Source organism: Schistocerca piceifrons, chromosome X (genome assembly GCF_021461385.2).
Source record: "Schistocerca piceifrons isolate TAMUIC-IGC-003096 chromosome X, iqSchPice1.1, whole genome shotgun sequence".
In the NCBI taxonomy this organism is placed as follows: domain Eukaryota; kingdom Metazoa; phylum Arthropoda; class Insecta; order Orthoptera; family Acrididae; genus Schistocerca; species Schistocerca piceifrons.
Window position 1 is genome coordinate 96144461 of NC_060149.1, and position 23767 is coordinate 96168227.

General features: G+C 36.9%; 1 protein-coding gene across 1 annotated transcript in view; it reads left to right on the forward strand.

The window, feature by feature from the left end:
- The window catches only part of LOC124721117 (CTTNBP2 N-terminal-like protein), a 220521-nt gene that overhangs the window by 162320 nt on the left and 34434 nt on the right, over nucleotides 1-23767 (forward strand).

A 23767-nucleotide genomic window follows, 5' to 3' on the forward strand; every position in this document is an offset into this window, starting at 1 on the left:
AGTGAGTTGTGTATCATATTTTGTTGTATGAGAGCTGAAACATTGAAGTTGCATGTTATTGTGATTCATTATTGATCATAATTACCCCTTTCATTCACCTGCATTTACTTTTCCACAAGGAAAGTTAACCTTATGTTGACAACAACAGTACTAGTACTATAGAAATGTTTTGTATGTCCTATTTTATTTATGAATGAATGAGTGAGTGAATGTTCCGTCCTCTCTTGCCCATCTCTATCTCGCTATAAGATGCTAGAAAATAGCATTTTAAAGCTGTACTTCAAATACTGTTACCTCCATTACTTTTAATAATCATCATGGATGGGTTAGATCATATGTAGCAGAATGTTGTCTTTCTGTGTTACAGATTTCCAGTTTTTACACTTACTGAGGTGTTGTCTTTGTTATTAATGTTTGGTGTAATTTTCTAGGCGTGATGTCTGTGGGTATCCCTCACCTTCCACTCTCTCCATGTCACCTCAAGGTGCCTACTTTTAGGCAGGAAAGCAGTCGGTTGCTAGTTTAGATGCTAATATCCTTTTGCAGTGTTCTTTTTGTTCTGTTCAGAAATTCTTGACATTAAGATTCTTTGAGGATAATGGTGTATAGTATGGTCAGAAACTGTGCACTACCACCTCTTGTGGTCCAATTTGAATGATGGAAATTCATATTATGTGAACTCAAATCAGTTAACCTTCAGTCACCATCAGTACCACCACATCACTATGATTTAAGTGCCCCATATAGGAAGACATGCATGTATAAATATTAGTAAAATTCACGACAACATGATCGTAGCCATTGTGTTAGATAATACACCACTTTCAATGATTTCTACGTTTGGGTGACTTTCCACACATGAACTGAACCATGAGATCACAGTCAGAAAATTGCTCCTGTCCCCTGTGTGTCATATGTAAGTGACATGGTGCAATGGTTAAAATACTGAATTTGCATTCAGAAGTGGGGTTAAAATCCCTGTCTGTTCATCCTAATTTACATTTTCCATGGTTTCATTAAACTTTTTAAGACAAATGCTGTCATAATTTCTTTAGAAACGACCCATGCAATCTCCTTCCCATCAGTTGTGCAACCCAAGTTTGTGCTCTGTTTCTAATGGCCTAATTGTTGAGAGAACTTTGAATATCAACCTTCCTACCTTCTTGTTTTTTTTTTTTTTTTGGAATGGATCAATGGTGTAAGAATGGTTACATTTGCAATTGTTTGTTTATGATGTGAATATGTAAAGCAGCTAATTTAGGTGGAACATTAAAAGTGTCTTTCCTCTCCCTAGTTTATTGAATTAGGTTGTACAGTGATAAAACGATAGATGTGCGTCCAGGAGAACCCAGTTTCAAGTTATGGTCCAGTCTTCATGTAAGGTTCGCAGCTGCTGTTCCAAATCGTGCATCATTGGTGATTAGATGGTAGCTTCAGCATGGTTACAGCCAGATATTTGCTGAAGTTCCTTTTGAAATTTTGGTCTATTCATTGCTCATGCCAGACATATTAAGATCCACAGAACATTAACTTTCTTGTTGTTGACATGTTTGCAATAATTAAATTTCGCGATGGGCAAGTGTTTGCCAGGTTGCTTCCTCCAGTCCATATTTTCCTGCTATTTTTCCTTCTTTTCTTGTTCCTACTATCCCCATCACAACTGAGTCTTTGTTTCCTGAAGGATTCTGAATAATTTCTTTTATATTAACCTTTTTTCCCCAACCTTATTACCTATAAATCTAGTAGCTATGTATATTTGTGCTACTGTGGGGGTCACATATTTGCTATGATAATTCATTGACTACAATGTATGTTGTATAGTGTTTTGTGCATATTTTTGTTTTCTTTTTCATTATTATACCTACTCCTGCATTATGCATATTTGATTTTCTGCTGCTAACCCTTTACTCATTTGAGCAGAAATCCTTCTCTTTCTGTCACTGACTTTACTGACAGTTTACTTCACTTCAATATATCCATTTGTTTTTCCAAGTTACTTAACCTGTCTACACAATTAAGGGCTCGTAACAGTCTACACTATGTCTCCAAGAACACTAGATTTGGTTTTTCCTAATGACAACATCCTTCTGAGAAGTCCCCAACCAAAGATTAGAATTGGGTACTGTTTTACATTGGAATATTTTATGGAAAAGAATTCCACCATTATTAAACGGTGCAATAGAGTTGCACATCATCAGAAAATATAGTAGTCTTAATGTCCCCTTGCTTTCAATAAGGTCATTGTGGCTTATGTTATAGGGCTAGATCAGTCAGTAATCCCAACTGTTGTCCCTCATCAGGAGCCATATATTAATCTAACCTCTCCACATACAACCTTCCAGCTGGTTTGTACCTGTTAATTGGCAGTTTGTATTGTTGAGGCATACAAACCATCTCACTTAGCCAAGATCCATGATGAACACTGCAGTTGGAAGAGCTATTAGCAGTAGATAAAAAATGTACACATGCTGTAGAATTTTGTTAATCCCAATATACTTTTGCTTCACTGTAAATTTATTTGCTTTGCTCATAATAAAAATAAGCATCTGTATAACCGGTTTCATTATTAAATACTCATCTTCAGATCTACAAAAAGTAACATTTGTTTTCATAGATGCCGGCCGCGGTGGTCTAGCGGTTCTAGGCGCTCAGTCCGGAGCCGCGCGACTGCTGCGGTCGCAGGTTCGAATCCTGCCTCGGGCATGGATGTGTGTGATGTCCTTAGGTTAGTTAGGTTTAAGTAGTTCTAAGTTCTAGGGGACTGATGACCGTAGATGTTAAGTCCCATAGTACTCAGAGCCATTTTTCATAGATGTTTGATGGCTATTAAAAAAGTGAAATCAAATATCTGACTGCTTCTTTATATTGAGATTAAGATAAATAAATTTACTGAGAACTATTACTGAATGCATTTCTCCTTAACTGCCAGGGTCAGTGATTACAAATACTTTTGTTTGTTTAGGTATCTTGTTACAGAATAGTAACTGTCATTTGCCCATTGAGTTCCTGAATATTGATTTGACATACATTATGATGATATCTGCATGAAGTAGTATTTGTAGTTGTCCATAACAGACTTACTTCTTGATATAGTCTTAGGCCATGTGTGAGGATATAATATTATGCAGTGGTATATCATATTTGAAACTTACTTTGACTGGGTAGTAAAAGCATCACACCAAATTTTCTAAATGTGTTTCTTAATATGTGAGTGATCAATTTAGCTGCATTGAAAAGAGATTATTTTACTTCTGTGTTTTTGACGAGAACCTAAACATAATTTTCTCTAACTCTTTTTCAAGATATGGGAAGGGGAAAGAAGAATCATATTGTATACTGTCAGTCTCAGAATAATTCACATTAGATATGAATCTGAGAATAAACATGTTAATTAAATATTGCAGCTATTCATTAATGTGGTGATTATATATTATCATCCTTAGACAGAACAGTGCCAGTTGTTTCCAGGGAGTCAGACCATCTACTCAGAATCTACCGAGTTTATTTTCATTCTTCGTATAATAGAATTTATATATGTTCATTATCAAAAGTAGTTTTTATGAGCAGGTTCAAAATGTCAGTTTTAATTTTATCATTGTTGTTCCATTTCTTTTTTGTCCCATTGTTACGTTAAACATATGAAATGATGTCGAGAATGAAAATTTGTTATTTGGCATCTCATTTCATATAATGTTGCTGGATGAAGTCAGGTTTTACATATATATTGTTCAACAGTCTTAATGAATATGGGCAGTCTTGGTTTGCAAATATATATCACCAGCTAAACCTTTCTTGCCTATTTAATTATCATCAAGATGGGATACTTTTTCTAACACTTTTTATCATCAACTAATGACATGAATTGCTTAGATGACCCATTTACCACTAATGTATGTCTTTTGACATTATTTGCATATTCTTTTACTATGTTAGCTACTGTTATTTTTATTTCAGCCTGTTTAAAACCAAAAATGACCTGTTATTGCTATGGCAGGTTCAGCATCATATTATTATTATTATTATTATTATTATTATTATTCTCTCTCTCTCTCTCTCTCTCTCTCTCTCTCTCTCTCTCTCTCTCTCTCTCTCTCTCACACACACACACACACACACACACACACACACACACACCAAGTGAGGTGGTACAGTGGTAAGATACTGAACTCACATTTGAGAGGATGGTGATTCAAATCCCTGTCCTGACATCCAGATGTTTGTCTTCCAAGATTTATCTAACTTGCTTAAGGTGAATGCTAGAATGGTTTCTTTCAAAGCGCATGAACAATTTCCTCCCCTTTTTGAGCTTGTGCTCTATGTCTTAACAACCTCATTGTTGATGCGACCTTAAACCCTGATCTTCCTGTTTCTTTTCTTATCCATCCCCCCTCCCACCTCCCTCTCCTCTTTCAAATAATGTCATAATGGTTTTAGCTAACTGTCAAGTGAAGGCCACATCTAAAGAGTCTGATTTGGTGAGTTGTAGCATGGATCTAATGTTTGTATCTTTGTCCTTACTTGACTTTTGCACTTCAGAATGCATGATAAATATTTCAGTTGTAATGCACATAATGTTTCTGTGATATTCCATCAGCTTATTAAGATGGTAAGTAAATTATCTTGCCGTTACTACCTTCTTGTAATTGTCTGTTTTTAACAGCATTGCCTTGCATTCCTTGCCATTAATATCCTTGTACAAAGACTGCCTTATTACTTAGTGCTAGAAAACTGCATGTTATAATTATTCACTTCCCTTCACTGTTGCAGCTACTAATGAGTGAGAATAATGTGGTGTCATTGTTACTTACTTGGCATGAAATGCATGCTTACCTTTCAACAGGTATGGAGACTTCCATCCAGAATGCTTGGGAGTTAGGAAGAATGTGAAAGAAAGTTCAGCACGTAACTGCTGTATGCTAAAAGTCAATTTCATTTGAACTGATATATTGGTTTTCAAACAACTTGCAGAAAGGGAAATAGATGAACAGATACTTACAGAAAACTTATTGAAATGCTGATAATAGAGATTCATTGGTTTGGCACACTGTTAAAAATTAATAGCTCTTATAAGAACATTTGTGAACATTCTGTGTTTGATCTGAGACTTAAAAGTTTTTATTATGCTTTAAAAATGTATGTGTTTGCTTTGCAAACTCATTTTTTATCGTTGTCACTGTGTCAGTTATAAATATTCAGTGAAATATACATTGTAGTTACCATTGCCACTAGCATATGATTGTCTAAATCAATTACATTGTTGAATGCATTATTGAGGTAGTTAATCAATAAGTATTCACTTTTCTGTTGATGTTGATTATTTAAAAAATAACAATTCTATATGCTTGAGTTTTATATTTGTGAAGAAGTCAAAGAGCATTTGCTTCACTCCTAAGAGAGTATTAGGATTGTAACGTAACAAATACATCATAATTAAGAGAACACGTAATATAAAAAATAATATGGAGGGTAATAATGTGATAAAAAGTCATAATGATGATTGTGCAGTTTACTTTTTTGTTCTTTCATCTAAGAGAATCATAATTTATTAACTTTTCAGTAAATTCAGAGGTAATCTCTCTGACTTACGGGCCTAGTGATATTTGCAGCAAAAAATAAGTATGTACAAAAACTAAACTAAATTTACACATATGTGGGAAGTTCAACATCTCTTCATATGGTTTATTTACATGTCAAGTATTTTATGATATTATGATATTAAATTGTTCTATACACTTTACTTTAATTTTTCGAAAGTATCGAAAATCAAGTTAATGTTTGATTAATTTTGCTGCCACTCATTTATGCTGAGTGATTATAATCAGATGTTTATTTTACATGTAAGTCCATAACTATTGTACAGAAGTTTTTATAATTTTACAGTGCTGCAGTACGTAACCTAATGGCACTTTTCCTTCATTATTATTCAAGGATTACGGTTTTATATGAGTGTAAACAATTTTCTATGTTCTAACATCAGTAGAAATAAGATATTTTTAACATATACAAATTGCAGTGATTGTTTTATATTGTGATTGGTGGTCAGTAATTCTGTATTCTCATTTGTGCTTGTCTTCTATCTACTTTGAACATAATTAGGACAATTTTTTTAGACATTCCTTACTCTATATTTGTATAGTCTTCTGTGCATGATTTTCTATGAAAATGTATGAATACGATAGTTTTTTTATACCATCTCAATTAAAATGAGGTGACTTTGGAACTAGTCATTTTGTAGTGCATTTTATTTGATATAGGGCAATATAATGGAAAGTGTCTCATGGTCTGAGTAGAATTTTAGTTTTTTTTGTACATAATTGCTAGCTTGCCCTTGTGTAAAAAAAAAAAAAAAAAAAAAAAAAAGAAAAGAAATTGTATGTGAAAGAATTGTATGTTGTTGCTAGTGCTTTTTGTGCATTGTTAATTTCAATAAAAGCTTTTGCAGTGAATGAAAATAAAACATTATGTTAAACACAAAACCAGTTCTTCAGTGGGCTTTGACTAGCTAACTTTCCAACTACTCATTTGCATTCTTTGTTTCTACTTTAGAAATGACATTATATATCACCATAAGCTGCTATTTAAATTCTTCTTTAATTTTGTGGCTGTTAAAAGTGCACAGTGAGCAATAAATCTGTATGACACATTATCACAATTTCATAATTACACTTGAACATTGGTGCGGTGTTATGTAACAGGTGTGTAAGACAGTGAAATGTGGGTACAAATATTACCATTCTGTGTAATAACAGAAATATTACCATTTAAACTTTTCTCTTCGTTCAAATTCTTGAGGCTTCATATATTATAGTGCTGTTTGAGCCAGCCAAAGCATTTTGACCTTTGTTAAAGTTTATATTTTTAGATTTCCTCCACTTTCTAAAATTGCTTGGAATTTTCATTACTGCTGTAGGGTTTAATTTGCAAGTCTTGCATTTAGTTTTATATGCAAAGTCACCTGAAGTGCTGGTTTTCTGCATTCACATATTTGGTTATTATTCTTCTGTTGCAGTTTTAAAGTAATGGTTGTGAATGATTTGAAACCTTGCTTGTTACTGTGCTTTATTAAAAAAGTAGAAAGGCATGTTGCACTTCATCTCTGGTTGAAGTGAACCTTGGAAAAACAGAATGTACGTAAAAAAAAGTAAGCACTGCGCATGGAAATGTAAGAACACATGTGTAATTACAATTAGTTAATTCCAATTTAATTGTGTATATTTAAGATCGTTCAACTTAAATGCATAAAAATTGTTTTCTTATAACTCGAGCAGCTTTTATCACAAAAATTTAATAAGAATGGTTAACATTATTACTTCTGGTGACAGCATGTGTGCTCATGAAACTTACACTGTTCACAGCATTCTGTTCACATTGCAAGTCATTGTACAGTGAGATCCTGGTATTCAGACATATCCTGTTGTCTTTGTGCACATTCATCTGTGATGCACGGGGTGTAGTATGCTTTTGTGCCACAAATGCATTTTGCATTTGCCTTTCCTCATGCAGTCTAAAATGCTTTCTCTTTTTTTCCAGTTGATATTACAGGGGCACTTCTGTGTGTCACTCTGACTGTTTAAGATGCAGACCACCTGAAGTGTTGTTTACTTTTTATGGAACCTTTGAATGAGTTTGAGTTCACACAACATATTCCTAAACTATTGTAGTTCTTTTGACTTTTGCAATGTACATGTTCTTTTAGGAAAAAGGTTCAGATTTCCAGTCCACCATACTGATTTAGGTTTTAGATGGTTCCTCAGAATCAGTTCACACGAATGCTTACATTTTTTCTTCAAAATGTAGATCAGAGTGTTTTCTTGTTAACAACTCCTACACTATAAAGAAATTCATGAAAAGAAATAATCAGTGAGTTACTAATCTTTAAATGGCCACCATGTAGCTATATAAATATTCTAATTGTCTCTGCGACCTTTTGTTAAAATAGCACGTCCCTCTTCGTAATGTTTTTTGTAAGAAAGATCTATGTGAGACTGAACAGACTAACTAATTGAAAAGTCACAACTAATCCCTCCCCCCGCCCCCCCTCCCCCCCCCCCCCCCCCCCACACACACACACACACACACCTGTATCCCTGTCACATTGTCCAACTAAACTAGTTGCATAACCACTAATAACCTAGCTGAGCCATTAATCTCTAATCTGCCTTCTGCAGTATGCAAGTTGCCCTCTAACTGATCTTACTCAGAAGAGAAAGTAGGATGACATGGAATTCAGTGATTGTAAAGGCCAACTATTTGATTCAGGTAAGGCACCTGATACATTTTATAATGGTGAATCCTCAGTAGTAGACCAAATGATTAAGTGTTCAGTTTTATGATACTGTAAAAGGCCCTACACACTCACAAGGAATTTTTTTATAGTTTAAAAAGAGATTTGGGAATATGAGGATAACTGCTAACATATTTTTCATTTATGCTGAAACCAAGAGAACAGTGCACATCTTTCTGTAAGATGATCAAGAAAGATTAGAAGTGCAAAATAGGTTTATTTTATTTTATTTATTATATGAGAAAATAATGCAGTTCTTCTAGAATACCCAATACTCTATTAATGGATATGTGTTTTAGAATGAATATGTTGTTCATTAACGTTTGAACTGCATCCTGCATGAAGTATGTGAACTGACACTTAAAAGCATTCTTATAGTCCTATTTTGGGATAAGAATACCATGCGCAGTTGCAGTGGAAAGGAAACATCACCAACTCAATCTCATACTTCAAGGAGCAAAAAGCACATGTGCAAAATATCAGGTTCTGCACAAAAGGTTTTGCCATAATTTTGACTTTACGCAGTTATGACCTTCTGAAAGTACAGATTTTAAACTTCTATGTACACCGGTTTGTTTGTCATTGCTCCACCCCACTGCAGCCACCTATTGCTCAAGTGTGATGTGCTCTTCAGTGATGTGACAACCAGAGCCTGCATATTTGCAGGGTTTTGAAGGCAAGGGAGGAGGAGGGGGAAGGTGCACAGGTGTGGTGAACGCGTAATGAAATCCGGTTTGAGAATGTGTTTTTCTACGTGAAAGATAGGTGATTAATTTGAATATGGTATACTATATGTCAACCTCGCAAACATATACATACAATATTGTTTAACAATATTCTCATATTGATATTCAGCAGCTATATATACTCCACAAAAGTAAAATGGGTAAATCAAAGCAACTAAAGAATTATTATGAAATGAATTTATAATTATTTTCAGTTTACAATTTAATGTTGCCAATCACATTGAAGAATAGTGCGTTTCCTGCATATGTACTTCACTTTAACATTGTCAGCTTTAAAATCCAAAGAAAAATAACACACAACACTGGTGTTAATAGTGCTTTGCTACTTTTTTAATAACACCATTCATTTATTTCATTTACACTTTGTTTCGGAATCGTAACATAAAAACATTAAAAGCAAAGAGTTAACTGCAGGTTAGAATTTGTGCACTTTGACACAATGTTACTGACATCAAAACAGTTTTCACAAACGTCTTACTCACTCCAATGTGCCACATTTCACAGTCTGGCATTAAGCGGCTGCTGCAGTGTGGAGTGCGTGAGAAACACCTGGTGTGTACAAAATTTAAAATCTGTACATTCAGGAGGTCATAAGTGCGTACTGTCAGAATTATGGCCCAAATTATTGTGCGGGATTAATTGCTGGAGCTGATATCTCGCGTGTCTTTTTCTCTTTAAAATCCAAGGTCGACTTGGTTATGTTTCCTTGTCAGTTACTTTACAATATGATACTACAGAACATGATACAGTAAAAATAAGCAAATTAAACAAACTACCTCTGGAAGTTGAGAGTATTCTTATAGTGAAGACAAAAGCAGTCATATTCTACAGTAGAACCTGAATGTGAAATATCCAAGGAAACATATTTGCCTTCATTTCCAGGAATTTAACATATTTGACAATGCTCATTATTTGATCATCTTGTGACTATAAATTGTTGGCTGTATGAGGTATCTGGGTCCAGCAATTATATGTACTATGTTTTGTTACAGTTACATGATGTGTTTTTGTGTATTTGAGCCACATATTGATGTTGCCCACTATGATGTTCATTGAATCATTTACATTAAATTTTATGTCTTTTGCAGCCATACTTGCATCCTCTGCTCATATAATTCTTTCAATAATCATCTGTCATGAGCAACAGTTCATATATCTATTATCTAATGCTTAAGACAGCCAAAATGGTAAATATAACTTATTTAGTGATTAAGACATTAAAACCTGTCTTGGTTTTATGTTAATCAAACAACTTGTGGAACATGGTAGTTATGTCATGGCATTGCCATCTACTACGATGGTTTTCGTGGCAGCATCCACCAATGATATGTGTGCAATAAATGAAATGTTCCCATTGGTGTCCATAACCATAAGAAGCAATGTTCTCTTTACATGCATATTGTGTGGAGTGGTTAGATATATCCTATTTGAAAACAGACTTAATCAGTCTTTTTCAGCTTGTCAAGTAGTTCTGTTCCACATCTATCAACAGCTGACATCACAGTCATTACTGAGGAAGAATTTGTAAGAGTCAGTCAGTAGTATTAATGTTATATAATGAATTACTTATGAATTTTTGGTGTATTCACATCCATCCACGAAAAGTTTGAAAATACCAAAAACTAGTAAAGGATAATACAATGTTGTTTTCTTCAGTCGAAAGATTAGTGTTATGGAGCTCCCCATGCTATTCTATCGTGTGCGAGCCTCTTCGTCTCCAAATAACTACTACAACCTTACAGCCTTCTGAATCTGCTTACTGTATTCCCCTCTTTGTTTTCCTCTATGATTTTTACCCTCCAAACTTCCGACCAATACTAAATTGGTGATCCCTTGTTGTCTCAGAATGTGTCCCATTAACCGATCTCTTCTTTGAGTCATGTTGTGCCACACATTTCTTGTATCCCCAATTATATTCACTACCACCTCATTAGTGATGCATTGACCCATCTAATCTTTGACAGTCTTCTGTAGTACCACATTTTGAAAGCTTCTTTTCTCTTTTTATCTAAACTGTTTGTCATCCACGTTTCACTAAATTACACAGCAACACTCCATACAAATACTTTCAGATAGGATTTCCTGACACTTAAATCTATATTCTATGTTAACAAATTATTCTTCAGAAATGCTTTGTTACCATTGCCAGTCAACATTGTGTATCCGCTCTACTTCACGGGTCACCAGTGATTTGCTGACCAGATAGCAAAGCTCATCCACTACTTTAAGTGTGTCATTTCATAATTTAATTCCCTTAGCATCCCCTGATTTTATTAGACTGAATTCCAACATCCTTGTTTTGGTTTTGTTAATGTTCATCTTACATTTTCCTTTCAAAACACTGTCCATTGTGTTAAACTGCTCTTCAAAGTCCTTTGCTGTCACTGACAGAATTACAATGACATCCACAAACCTCAAAGTTTTTATTTCTTGTCCCTGGACTTTAATTCCTACTCCAAATTTTTCTTTTGTTTCCTTTACTGCTTTCTCAATTTACAAATTAAATAATGTTGGGGGTAGGTTACAATCTTGTCTCATTCCCTTCTCAACCACTGCTTCCCTTCCATGCGCTATGACTCTTAAAACTGTCATCTGGTATCTGTACAAATTGTAAATAGCCTTTTGCTCCCTGTATTTTACCCCTGCCACATTTAGAATTTGAAAGAGATTATTCCAGTCAACATTGTCAAAGGCTTTTTTAAGTCTAAAAAAGCTGTGAATGTACGTCTGCCTTTCCTTAACTTATCTTCCATGAGAAGTCGTCGGGTCAGTATTGCCTTGCATGTTCATACATGGTGTTTCGCCTGTCTCATAAACCTTGCACACCGGGTGGAATAGTTTTGTCATAGCTGGCTCTCCAAGGCAATCAGTATTTTTAAACATTCGTATTTCCTTTCACCTGCTTCATTTGCTGCATGTTTAACTTTCTCCACTCATCAGTTCAATTCAGTTTTTCTTGTGTTATCCAAGGATTTGTACTAGGCCTTGACTTTTTCACCTATTTGACCCTCTGCTGCCTTAACTATTTTGTCACGTAAAGCTATCCATTCATCGTCTTCTGTATTCATTCCCCCTTGCTCATTCTGAAACTCTCAACAACCTCTGGTTCTTTCAGCTTATCCAGGTACCATCTCCCTAATTTCCTATTTTTTCCAATTTCTTCAGTTTTCCTCTACATTTAATAGCCAACAAATGGTGGTCAGAGTCCACATTTGTCCCTGGAAATGCTTTATAGTTTAAAATCTGGTTTCTGAATCTGTCTAACCATTATATAATCAGTCTGAAACCATCCAATGTCTCGAGGTCTCTTCCACAAATACAACTTTCTTTTATGATTCTTAAACCAAGTGTTAGTGATGATTAAATTCTATCAGTTGGCTTCCTCTTTCATTCCTTCCCCTAGTCCATATTCACCTAATATTTTTCCTTCTCCTGCTATAGAATTCTAGTCCCCCATCACAATTAAATTTGGCTCTCCTTTAACTACCTTAATAATTTCTTTTATCTCATCGTACACTACTTCAATTTCTTCATCTGCAGAGCTCGTTGGCATATAAATATGTACCACTGTGGTAGGTGTGGGATTTGTGTCTGTCTTGGGTAAGATAATGTGTTCACTATGCTGTTCATAGTAGCTTACCTGCTTTCCTATTTTATTATTCATTATTAAACCTACTTCTGCATTACCCCTACACAACGTTGAATTTATAATCTTGTATTCACATGACCGGATGTCGTGTTCCTTCTACCACCGAACCCCTCTAACATTTCACATTCTGATCCATAGAACGCCAGTTTTGGTTCTCCTGATGACGGCATCCTTCTGAGTAGTCCCAGCCCAGAGATCCAAATGGGGGACTATTTTACCTCCGGAATATTCTACCCGAGAGGACACCATCATCATTTAACCCTACAGTAGAGCTGCATGTGCTCGGGAAAAATTACTGCTCTAGTTTCCCCTTGCTTTCAGCAGTTTGCTGTACCAGCACAGCAAGGCCATTTCAGTGGATATTACAAGGCCAGATCAGTCAGGCACCGAGACTGTTGCCCCTGTAACCACACATTTGTCTGGCCTCTCAACAGATACCTCTCCATTGTCGTTGCACCTACGGTACAGCTATCTGTAGCGCTGAGGCACACAAGCCATCCCATCAATGGCAAGGTCCATTGTTCGTGGGGTGGGGGATAATACAATAAATTTGATAATATTAACCAAAATGGTTGCTGCAAATCTTTCCTCAGTTGTGCGTAATATAACTATAAAATATACCAAAAATACCAGCTTCCTTTCACTATAAAGTTTTTCGCATTACTGTATCAAAAATGTTGTGAAAGAATAGTATGGCACACAATGAATTTGCTTTTATCCATAAACATTGTGAATAATAGGTTTTCAAAGTTATTGCACCAGAATATAATAGCATAGTTACTGTTCTACCTTCATGAATCTCACACGTCGTAACTAAAGATTTATGTCTTCTTATTATGTCATACTAAAAGGCTTGGTTAGGAAACACTTCTTTTTTTACATTGAAATTACCATATATTCTGTTTATTCTTTTGTTGAATCATGTGAGTAAAGTTTTATCATTTATTAAGATTCATGCAATAGGCATTTTAACTCAAACTCCACTCACAATCTATGTCTGCGAAAAGATAGTGAATCAAATGGTTGTCACTGCAGACAAGTTTTTCACTTTTTATATGTTTCTGAAGGTGAAGAATATTATGTTCTGCTAGTAAAGTAAATTTTGGGAACTTAGTTTCTCATTTTCTTCTTTTCTCTTTGTCAGACGTGTGGCCACTGCACCGACTGACCAGTCTTTCAGTCAATCAGTATGCATTTGTTTCAAATGTGAAAAAAAAATTAGAAAAGATATGTGGAGCAGTGCTTGTGTATTTTCCTCATTTTGGAAGTATTCCCATATGTGCAGTCCAATTTTTGGAATGATAGTAATGTGGCATTGAATGCGATAACCCGGGTGGATATGGACAAGAATATTGTCTTGTATTTCAAAGGACTATTATTCAAACTCCCATCTAGCCATCATGATGACTAATTCTGCATTCCTTCTATCACCTTCGTAAGTTGGAATACTGGCAGTGTATTCAAAAAACAGAATGTAAATGGCTTTATGTATTATGACTGGCTAAACATGTAAAACTGGTCTAGTATCAACAGTAACAATCTTGTTGAAGCAAAACATAATGTGGGGTCTGTTTCACATCATATGTCCTACAAAGTTACTTGCACAGAAATCCAGATTCACCTTCCATTTTTAAATACTTGATGAAAATGATGAAGTACTTGAAATTTTGCTAGAGATTACAGTCTGCATTATTGTATTAGGCTTTAACCGTCTGAAAAGTTCTAGGTCTCAAGTACATGTGCAGTTCTGGGTAAAAGCAGTAGTTAAAACTTGTCAAACTTTATAAGGAAGTTGTGTGCAAAGGAGCATTTGTGGAAATTCATCCAAATTTTGCTGAAAAAAAGATTTCATCATAAGCATCCAGAGTCATTTCTAAGTGATAAGATTATTTCAAAACTTAATTATAGACATTATTTAATTAATTAAGGAACTACCGTGCAGATGATTGAAATCATCAACCCATCTGCAAATATAGAAGAAATAATACATACCTGCTGACAGAACCTCAGAAACCACACAAAAGTATTTAAAACTTAGAGAAACAGGAAGTCTATCTGTTGTTGAAAAAGCAGTAAATATTATTTGGAAATAACTGTGGCAGTTCTTGGGATATGAATAGTGGGAGGAGTAAAGATAATAACTCACTGTCTAATTAAGGCATTTAGTCATCAATAAGCATCAACTAGCCTGAGAGCAATGCTAACTTTCAGATGAATCCTTTGTCAGAACTAATAGAATGTTTTTAGCATGGATAGGGACTGCAACTGCTGTGTTCGGATGCAGGCTGAGTTGGCATCCCTTCGCTCCCAGCTTCAGGCAGTGTTGGCTTCGGTCACACAGCTTGAGGCTGTTGCCAATGGGCATCACTGTGGGAGTCGGGATGGGGGTTTGTCGGGGACGGCCAGCTCGTCCCACGCATCCCCTGATCGGACTACGACTGTGGTTGCCTGGGATACTGCCCGCATTGAGGCTGATCCCTCACCTGTGGTAGAGTGGGAGGTCGTTTCAAGGTGTGGCAGGGGGCGAAAGACATTCCGGAGGGCTGAACGGAAAGCCTCTCCAGTTTGTCTGACGAACCGGTTTCAGGCTCTGTCTCAGGCTGATACTGATCTTCGGCCTGACATGGCTGCTTGTCCTGTTCCAGAGGTTGCCCCTCAGTCTGCAAGATCCGGGCAGTCGCAGAGGGTGGGCTTACTGGTAGTTGGGAGCTCCAACGTCAGGCGCGTAATGGGGCCCCTTAGGGAAATGGCAGCAAGAAAGGGGAAGAAAACCAATGTGCACTCCGTGTGCATACCGGGGGGAGTCATTCCAGATGTGGAAAGGGTCCTTCCGGATGCCATGAAGGGTACAGGGTGCACCCATCTGCAGGTGGTCGCTCATGTCGGCACCAATGATGTGTGTCGCTATGGATCGGAGGAAATCCTCTCTGGCTTTCGGCGGCTATCTGATTTGGTGAAGACTGCCAGTCTCGCTAGCGGGATGAAAGCAGAGCTCACCATCTGCAGCATCGTCGACAGGACTGACTGCGGACCTTTGGTACAGAGCCGAGTGGAGGGTCTGAATCAGAGGCTGAGACGGTTCTGCGACCGTGTGGGCTGCAGATTCCTCGACTTGCGCCATGGGGTGGTGGGGTTTCGGGTTCCGCTGGATAGGTCAGGAGTCCACTACACGCAACAAGCGGCTACACGGGTAGCAGGGGTTGTGTGGCGTGGGCTGGGCGGTTTTTTAGGTTAGATGGCCTTGGGCAAGTACAGAAAGGGCAACAGCCTCAACGGGTGCGGGGCAAAGTCAGGACATGCGGGGACCAAGCAGCAATCGGTATTGTAATTGTCAACTGTCGAAGCTGCGTTGGTAAAGTACCGGAACTTCAAGCGCTGATAGAAAGCACCGAAGCTGAAATCGTTATAGGTACAGAAAGCTGGCTTAAGCCAGAAATAAATTCTGCCGAAATTTTTACAAAGGTACAGACGGTGTTTAGAAAGGATAGATTGCATGCAACCAGTGGTGGAGTGTTCATCGCTGTTAGTAGTAGTTTATCCTGTAGTGAAGTAGAAGTGGATAGTTCCTGTGAATTATTATGGGTGGAGGTTACACTAAACAACCGAACTAGGTTAATAATTGGCTCCTTTTACCGACCTCCCGACTCAGCAGCGTTAGTGGCAGGACAACTGAGAGAAAATTTGGAATACATTTCACATAAATTTTCTCAGCATGTTATAGTCTTAGGTGGAGATTTCAATTTACCAGATATAGACTGGGACACTCAGATGTTTAGGACGGGTGGTAGGGACAGAGCATCGAGTGACATTATACTGAGTGCACTATCCGAAAATTACCTCGAGCAATTAAACAGAGAACCGACTCGTGGAGATAACATATTGGACCTACTGATAACATATTGGACCTACTGATAACAAACACACCCGAACTTTTCGAATCTGTATGTACAGAACAGGGAATCAGTGATCATAAGGCCGTTGCAGCATCCCTGAATATGGAAGTTAATAGGAATATAAAAAAAGGGAGGAAGGTTTATCTGTTTAGCAAGAGTAATAGAAGGCAGATTTCAGACTACCTAACAGATCAAAACGAAAATTTCTGTTCCGACACTGACAATGTTGAGTGTTTATGGAAAAAGTTCAAGGCAATCGTAAAATGCGTTTTAGACAGGTACGTGCCGAGTAAAACTGTGAGGGACGGGAAAAACCCACCGTGGTACAACAACAAAGTTAGGACACTACTGCGAAAGCAAAGAGAGCTCCACTCCAAGTTTAAACGCAGCCAAAACCTCTCAGACAAACAGAAGCTAATCGATGTCAAAGTTAGCGTAAGGAGGGCTATGCGTGAAGCGTTCATTGAATTCGAAAGTAAAATTCTATGTACCGACTTGACAGAAAATCCTAGGAAGTTCTGGTCTTACGTTAAATCAGTAAGTGGCTCGAAACAGCATATCCAGACACTACGGGATGATGATGGCATTGAAACAGAGGATGACACGCGTAAAGCTGAAATACTAAACACCTTTTTCCAAAGCTGTTTCACAGAGGAAGACCGCACTGCAGTTCCTTCTCTAAATCCTCGCACAAACAAAAAAATGGCTGACATCGAAATAAGTGCCCAAGGAATAGAAAAGTAACTGGAGTCACTCAACAGAGGAAAGTCCACTGGACCTGACGGGATACCAATTCGATTCTACACAGAGTACGCGAAAGAACTTGCCCCCATTCTAACAGCCGTGTACCGCAAGTCTCTAGAGGAACGGAGGGTTCCAAATGATTGGAAAAGAGCACAGATAGTCCCAGTCTTCAAGAAGGGTCGTTGAGCAGATGCGCAAAACTATAGACCTATATCTCTTACGTCGATCTCTTGTAGAATTTTAGAACATGTTTTTTGCTCGCGTATCATGTCATTTCTGGAAACCCAGAATCTACTATGTAGGAATCAACATGGATTCCGGAAACAGCGATCGTGCGAGACCCAACTCGCCTTATTTGTTCATGAGACCCAGAAAATATTAGATACAGGCTCCCAGGTAGATGCTATTTTTCTTGACTTCCGGAAGGCGTTCGATACAGTTCCGCACTGTCGCCTGATAAACAAAGTAAGAGCCTACGGAATATCAGACCAGCTGTGTGGCTGGATTGAAGAGTTTTTAGCAAACAGAACACAGCATGTTGTTATCAATGGAGAGACGTCTACAGACGTTAAAGTAACCTCTGGCGTGCCACAGGGGAGTGTTATGGGACCATTGCTTTTCACAATATATATAAATGACTTAGTAGATAGTGTCGGAAGTTCCATGTGGCTTTTCGCGGATGATGCTGTAGTATACAGAGAAGTTGCTGCATTAGAAAATTGTAGCGAAATACAGGAAGATCTGCAGCGGATAGGCACTTGGTGCAGGGAGTGGCAACTGACCCTTAACATAGACAAATGTAATGTATTGCGAATACATAGAAAGAAGGATCCTTTATTGTATGATTATATGATAGCGGAGCAAACACTGGTAGCAGTTGCTTCTGTAAAATATCTGGGAGTATGCGTACGGAACGATTTGAAGTGGAATGATCATATAAAATTAATTGTTGGTAAGGCGGGTACCAGGTTGAGATCCATTGGGAGAGTGCTTAGAAAATGTAGTCCATCAACAAAGGAAGTGGCTTACAAAACACTCGTTCGACCTATACTAGAGTATTGCTCATCAGTGTGGGATCCGTACCAGGTCGGGTTGACGGAGGAGATAGAGAAGATCCAAAGAAGAGCGGCGCGTTTCGTCACTGGGTTATTTGGTAACCGTGATAGCGTTACGGAGATGTTTAATAAACTCAAGTGGCAGACTCTGCAAGAGAGGCGCTCTGCATCGCGGTGTAGCTTGCTCGCCAGGTTTCGAGAGGGTGCGTTTCTGGATGAGGTATCGAATATATTGCTTCCCCCTACTTATACTTCCCGAGGAGATCACGAATGTAAAATTAGAGAGATTAGAGCGCGCACGGAGGCTTTCAGACAGTCGTTCTTCCCGCGAACCATACACGACTGGAACAGGAAAGGGAGGTAATGACAGTGGCACGTAAAGTGCCCTCCGCCACACACCGTTGGGTGGCTTGCGGAGTATCAATGTAGATGTAGATGTAGATGCATGGTGGGGGAGGGGGCAGGGCATAGTATTAGCTCTGAAGAACATTTCATCTCAAATAAAGTTACATTCTGAATCTTGTCTATGTTCCTACTGATGACCCCATGCCTTAACTACGTGGTGAGTTGTTCCTTTACTCATTTCATTATTTATCTTGAAATAAGGTTTTAATCTAAAGCAGCAGCTAACTTTCCACCTATGTGGTTGTATGCCCTGAAATATGAAAACAGAAAACATAATATTTGAGATGATATGTTACATTTGTAGTTCCTGTTTTTGGCAAACGTGAGATATAAAATAGTTACTCCTTTAATTCATAGTGAACTGTTCATTCCGGTGTGTAAACTGGTATCTGTTTGTGACTCTGAAAAATACTTACAACAGCTAAGTTTAGCTGGGAGAAGCAGATGACCATAGTCAGTTGGAGTTTATATTCTTGCACAAAGTGTTAAATATTTAGATATTTTCAATTATAGATGTTCATTTTGCCAGTGTTTTCTCTAGAACGATGTTAGAAACACTTAATTTCAGCTACCAGGAATTGTTAGCTTGACATGTATCTTCATTAAGGGAGCTTTGATGGTACATACATGCTAAAATGTTGTGGAACTATTTTATGTGATGCGACATTATGTAGAGGTATCCATCTACATGTATACTACAGAAAACACCATATGGTGCATAGTGGAGAGTACCCTGTACCATTACTGGCCATTTCCTTTCCTGTTCACTCTTAAATAGAGGGAAAGGGAAAAGAAACTGTCAGTATGCCTCTGTACGAGCCATAGTTTCTCTTATCTATGTGGTCCTTGTGCGAAATGTATGTTGACAACAGTAGAATCATTCTGCAGTCAGCGTCAAATGCCAGTTCTCTAAATTTTTTCAGTACAAGTTCTCTAAATTTTCTTGATAGTACTCCTTGAAAAGAACGTCGCCTCCCCTCCAGGGATTCCCATTTGAGATTCTGAAGCATCTTCGTACTAGTTGTAGCAGAAAACAAAGAACCAACAAGTCTTGTTTATGCTGCCAGCATTATTCACACAAGTAACATATCATCGTCAGACTTCAGTGTACAACACTCACCCTTGTTCTCTATTGCACAGATACCAATTGAGTGTAAGACTTGTATTGAAACTTTGATCCATTCCTCCCTCTGCCTCAAACATATTAGACAAATGTTCTTTGAATATCACAGTTTAAAACTCCATTGGAAGTGAGATGGTACTTAATTTTATCCAGTATGTAGATGAACCTCAGTACATTAAGAGTGGAAGTATGTGTAGTTGTTCCATATACTTGTGAAAGAAGTAGTCACAGTAGCATACAAAAATAATTCTGTAATTTACAATAACTGTGTGCATTATTTCTTAGTCAGTGCTGTTGCAGAGATTTCTTAACTCACTGCGTAAACGGTGCCTGCAGAAATCATTTTTATGTGATAATGTGTGTGTCATCAATTACGCTATACATGGGTCTGGTGGATATTTCATTTGTATGTGGGTGGTCTCCATATCTGCATCAGTTAATTTGAATCATATGTATAGTGAATCAAGTGTCCTTCAGCAAACTGCTAAGTTATCAACAACTTTCCTTTGCAGTAAAACCAATATTGTTAACTGTAGACTGTTTTATGCATATGTGATGAATAGTAACAGTTAAATGAAGATTTGTTAATTTTGTCCATGCAAGGTACTGAAGTTTAAGTTGATTTTTTCCCTCGTCTCTCCTTTTTTTGTCCTATTTATTTATTTATTTTCAGTCCATATAACAAAAAGTTTTCGGACATTGCCAGGAAAATTTAGCTTACATTACACATATACAGTAAAATATTTACATTCTTTCATAACATCATATGGATCAGACACATGTCTGTACACACTATTTTTCAAAAGGGCACTACAAGTAGATTCCTCTATAGTGTAACACAATTTAGCTTATATTTATAATAGTACAGTACACATAATACAGTGTATAATTACATTCTTTCATACCACTGATAGATCGCAGGCATTATCTATATACACTGTTTTCCAAGATGGCACTACAACTTAAAGTCCTCTATAGTGTAACAAGACTTCTCTATTAATAATTGCTTCAGTCTACTCTTTAGCATATTTAGATTTTCTTTCATGAGTTCACAGGGTAGTGCATTGTAGAAAATTGCTCCCATTCTCTGTGGGCTGTGGTCCATTACCTTTTCATTGGTCACAATTCTATGAAAATTTTCCCTTCCCTGTGTCTCATAGTTGTGTACATTACTGTTTGTCATATTAAATTCAGGATTTTGTTTCACAAACATGACTGTCTGCAGTATATACATGGAGTATACTGTAAGAATTTTATATTTTCTAAAGATGTCTCTACAAGGCTCTCTCTTCTTTACCTTGGCTACCATTCTTACTGCCTTTTTTGTAATCTAAAAAGTCTTTCTATATGAACTGCTGATGCTCCACCCCATATCTCAATACAATACTGAAGGTGCGGATGAATCAACCCAAAATATATTTGCCTTAAAGTATCATGGTTCAAGAAGGCTGATACCCGTTTCAGTAGATACACATTTGTACTGATTTTCTTGCAAATTTTATCTACATGTTCTTTCCATGATAAGTGTTCATCAACAACGATGCCCAAAAATTTATTTGAATTTGCATATGCAAGACCCAGTGGGGATTTTAATACAGTATCAGTTATGGCAGCATTATAACTGAGGATGAACTTCATTATTACTGTTTTGTCCTTAATTACCAGAATGTTGTTTGCTGTAAGGTATGCGGACAGAGTATTGAAACTGATCTCGGTACTGTTAGCTGCAGACAGCTCATGAAGGATATGTCATCAGCATAGCTTACAACCATCCAATTTTGGGGTTCAAATAAGTTATTTACATATACAAGGAACAGTATGCTTCCTTGAGGCACGCCACATTGAAGTGTCCTGAAGGTTGATTTGGTTGTTAGGAGCTGCTCATTATTTTTATAAGTTAGCTTTACACAGTGTTTCCTGTCTTTCAAATAGGAGGTAAGTAGTTTCAAGGCTAGTCCTCACAACCCGTACTCTTCCAGCTTACACAGAGGAATGGTATGATTCACAGTATCAAAGGCTTTACTCGTATCTATTACCTTGTCACTTTTGTCCAGCTTATTTAATATTTCATGTATAAAAGGTGTTACTGCTGTTGTAGTAGATCTCCCTTTTCTAAATCCATGGTGTAGGTTGTTTAACAGATTGTGCTTGGTGAAATATGATTCAACTTTATTTAGTATTACTCTCTCAAACAATTTGCCTAGTTCTGAGGTTAATGATATTGGCCTGTAGTTTTTAGTGTTAGTTTTTAATCCCTTTTTATGCACTGGTGTAATTTCAGTAATTTTCAAAAGGTCAGGGAATACACCATTACTGAGGGAGGTATTTATCAAGTGAGTCAGGGGTTTCAATAATTCATCCCTGCATTCCTTTAGCAGTTTAGGTGAAATGTCATCCCAGCCACAAGACATTTTTGGTAGAAGTGCTGATATGATTGCTAGGACGTCCCTCTCAGTAATGCCGTGGATATAAAAGGACTGGCTAGATTTTTCAAGACTAAAATTTTGTGGCTTGACATGAACTTCATTTGTACCAACTGTACTGAACTTTTGTATAAATTTCTCACATGCTTCTTTTGGGTCATTTATTTATCCACCATTTTCTTTTAATGTTATTTTGCTGTGTTCACAAGAATTCTGTTTCCCAATTTCTTTATGCATTATTTTCTAGGCAGCTTTACTAATACAGCTAGAGTCCCTTATTTCAGAGGTACATTTCTGTGCTTTTAGGTTAGTCAAGGACACACTGTATGTTTTTCTGAGCAGTTTATATTTTGTTGAGAAATATTGTAGTTTAGTATCTCTAAAAAGTATATAGCAATCTTTCATTTTCTCCCTCAGTTCAATAATTTCAGAAGGGAGATTCTCGGCTTTATGGTTTACAGCTTTATTTACTTTTTTAACTAAAGGACAGGTTTCATTTAAAGTTTACTGTATAACTTATAGAAATATTCCTATTTTTCATTCACTTCAGTTGCACTGTACACTGGTTCTCATTTTTCATTCCCTAGTGCCATCTTAAGTTTAGAATAATTAAATTTTCTTTTAAATATAACTGTATCACTTTCAGTTACATCTATGTTCCCTACATCAATTTCCATAGTAAGGTCTCTGTGATCACAAATGTATTTTTCTAATGTGTTTACATTTACTTTCTCTTTTCCTACATTTGTGAGACCATGATCAACACATGTCTTCGTATTTGCAGTGACTCTTGTAGGTTCTGAGTTCATTTGTTTAAATTTATAACACTGTAATACATCAGTATAGTGCAAATACTTAACACTATCATTGAATGAGTCTATGTTGATGTCTCCAACAAGCAACAAGTGTTTTTTATACACTGCTGTCCCCTCCAGCAAGTCCCCTAGGCAATTTAGAAACTCTTCTGTATTACTTCCAGGTGACCTACACAGTGCTGCTATAATAAGGCTGTTGTTTCCATACTTTAGGTTTACTGCTGCAACCTCAAATACCATTTCAGTACTCAGATCATCTGTCCATTTCACTTTTTCACATTTTACATCATTTCTACTATAAATGCCTACCCCACCACTTTTGTGTGTCTTTCTGCAGTACAAGTTTATAAGTTTGTAATTTTTTAGCCTGTAACAATATGTTTTCTCTTTCTTGCATCCCAGTTCACTCACTAGGAAGAGGTGTGGCTTAGTTTCATTTAGGTAAACACTCAGCTGCTCTGTTTTATTAGTTATATACTGGACATTCTGATATGCAAGGATTAATTTATTATGCTTTCCTCTAAAAAAAACATCATTATTTACTTTGTGACTGAGAAATTGTTTAATTCATCTTTTTCTTTGATAATTTCCCATATTTTGTCACACAAGAATTTTTTGCCTTCAAAATTT